Here is a 3052-nt window from a genome sequence, read left to right as displayed (position 1 = left end):
CGGCATGAGTCTCTAAACTCCATTGTTGGGGGTGAGGAGCTCTGCAGCATCTCGATGAATTAATGCAATTATTTCTATTTTCTATTCAAACACGCTTGTTTCTATCTAAGATATTCATTCGCACTTCAATATGAAGAAGGTGATGATCCGTGACACTCATCACCATTCTCAACCTATGAACGCATGCCTGACAACCACCTCCGTTCTACATTAGATTGAATGAGTATCTTTTAGATTCCTTAATCAGAGTCTTCGTGGTATAAGCTAGAATCCATTGGCAGCATCCTTGAGAATCCAAAAAGTCTAAACATTGTCTGTGGTATTCCGAGTCGGATTCAGGGATTGGATGACTATGACGAGCTTCAAACTCGTGAGTGTTAGGCTTACTGATAGACGCAAAAAGATCAATGGATCCTATTCCGACATGATCGAGAACCGACAGAAGATTAGCCGTGCGGTGACAGTGCATTTGGACCATTTTCACTGAGAGGACGGATGGTAGCCATTGACAACGGTGATCCACCAACACACAGCTTGCCATAGAAGGAACCTTGCATGCATGAAGAAGATGACAGTAAGAAAGCAGAGATTTAGAAGACAAAGCATCTCCAAAACTCCAACACATTCTCCATTACTGCGTAACAATTACTCATTTCATGCTCTTTCACTTTTTACAATTGAAACTAAAGAACCCTATTGGTATCCTGACTAAGAATAATAAGATAACCATAGCTTGCTTCAAGCCAACAATCTCCGTGGGATCGACTCTTACTCACGTAAGGTATTACTTGGACGACCCAGTGCACTTGCTGGTTAGTTGTGCGGAATTACATAGTATGAGTGTAATTTTCGTGCACCAATCTCTCAACACCAAACTTAGATTTTGGCTGTGGCCTCCCAACACCAAACTTAGAGTTTGAATGTGGGGGCTCTGTTTGACACTGTATTTGGAGAAGCTCTTCATGCTTACTCTCCATGGTTACAGATGGAGAACCTTGAGTCTTTACGACAGGGAATTTTTCATTCACATGAAGGATCAACTCTCCTCTGTCAACATCAATCACAGCTCTTGCTGTGGTTAGGAAGGGTCTTCCAAGGATGGTGGATTCATCCTCATCCCTCCTAGTGTCTAGGATTATGAAATCAACAGGGAAGTAAAGGCCTTCAACCTTCACTAGCACGTCCTCTACTAGTCTATAAGCCTGTTTCTTAGATTTATCTACCTTCTCCAATGAGAATTTGGCAGCCTGTACCTCATAGATTCCCAGTCTCTCCATTACAGAGAGGGGCATCATGTCTATCCCTGACCCTAGGTCACACAGAGCTTTTTCAAAGGTCATGGTGCTTATGGTACGGGGTATTAAGAATTTACCCGGATCCTGTTTCTTTTGAGGTAAATTTTACTGAACCAATGTATTCAGTTCATTGGTGAGCAAGGGAGGCTCTTCCTCCTAAGTCTCATTACCAAATAGCTTGGCATTCAGCTTCATGATTGCTCCTAAATATCGGGCAACTTGTCCTTCAACAATGTCTTCATCTTCTTCAGAAGATGAATAGTCATCAGAGCTCATGAATGGTAAAAGGAGGTCCAAGGGAATCACTATGGTCTCTGTATGAGCCTCAGATCCCTTTGGTTCCTCATTAGGGCACTCCTTACTGAATGGTGGACATTCCTTGAGGTTTTCCTCATTGGGATTTTTGTCATCCTCCTTCCCTAAGGTTTCAGCCATGCTAATTATATCAATGGCCTTGCATTCTCCTTTGGATTCTCTTCTGTATTGCTTGGGAGAGTGCTAGGAGGAGTTTCAGTAACCCTTTTACTCAGCTAGCCCACTTGTGCCTCTAAATTTCTAATGGAAGATCTTGTTTCAGTATGAAACTAAGAGTAGCCTTAGATAGATCAGAGACTATGTTTGCTAAGCTAGAAAGATTTTGCTCAGAATGCACTGTCTGTTGCAGAGATGATGATGGAAAAGGTTTGCTATTGCTAAACTTGTTTCTTCTACCATTGTTATTATTGAAGCCTTGCTCCTGTTGATTATTCCATGAAAAATTTGGATGATTTTTCCATGAAGGATTATAGGTATTGCCAAAGGCTTCACCCATGTAATTCACCTCTGCCATTGTAGGGTTCTCAGGATCATAAGCTTCTTCTTCAGAAGATACTTCTTTAGTACTGTTGGATACATTTTGAAATCCATTCAGACTCTGAGAGATCATATTGACTTGTTGGGTCAATATTTTGTTCTAAGCCAGTATGGCATTCAGAGCATCAATTTCAAGAACTCCTCTCTTTTGAGGCGTCCCATTACTCACAGGACTCCTCTCAGAAGTATACATGAACTGGTTATTTGCAACCATTTCAATAAGCTCCTGAGCTTCTGCAGGCATTTTCTTTAGGTGAATGGATCCACCTGCAGAGTGCTCCAGTGACATCTTGGAAAATTCAGACACACCATCATAGAATATATCTAATGTGGTCCATTCTGAAAGCATATCAGAAGGACATTTTTTGGTCAGCTGCTTGTATCTTTCCCAAGCTTCATAGAGGGATTCACCTTCTTTCTGTCTGAAGGTTTGAACATCCACTCTAAGCTTGCTCAGCTTTTGAGGAGGAAAGAACTTGGCTAAGAAAGCCGTGACCAGCTTATCCCAAGAGTCCAGGCTCTCTCTAGATTGTGAGTTCAACCATGTTCTAGCTCTGTCTCTTACAACAAAAGGGAAAAGCATAAGCTTGTAGACTTCAGGATCAACTCCATTGGTCTTAACAGTATCACAGATCTACAAGAACTCAGATAAGAACTGAGAAGGGTCTCCTGATGGAAGTCCATGAAACTTGCAGTTCTGTTGCAGTAGAAAAACTAATTGAGGATTTAGCTCAAAATTATTGCTCCTATGGCAGGGATTGAGATGCTTCTTCCATAAAGGTTGGAAGTTAGTGTAGTAAAATCACCAAGGATCTTCTTTGCATTGTTGTTTGGTTCGGCCATAATTGTTTCTTTTGCTGCTTCCTTTTCAAAAATTTTAGTGAGGTCCTCTTCAGAGTTTTGTG

General features: G+C 41.4%; 1 non-coding gene across 1 annotated transcript; it reads left to right on the top strand.

Annotated features, from left to right (window-relative positions):
* The first annotated feature begins 2490 nt into the window (after positions 1 to 2490).
* Positions 2491 to 2598, top strand: LOC130958980 (small nucleolar RNA R71). The gene has a single exon (XR_009078077.1). It is a non-coding gene; the product is annotated as a small nucleolar RNA R71 (small nucleolar RNA).
* Positions 2599 to 3052: the final 454 nt, after the last annotated feature.

The sequence above is a fragment of the Arachis stenosperma genome, chromosome 10, assembly GCF_014773155.1.
Source record: "Arachis stenosperma cultivar V10309 chromosome 10, arast.V10309.gnm1.PFL2, whole genome shotgun sequence".
Taxonomy (NCBI): domain Eukaryota; kingdom Viridiplantae; phylum Streptophyta; class Magnoliopsida; order Fabales; family Fabaceae; genus Arachis; species Arachis stenosperma.
The sequence above is the reverse complement of the archived record's forward strand: the minus strand, read 5'-3'. Positions and strand labels throughout refer to the sequence as shown.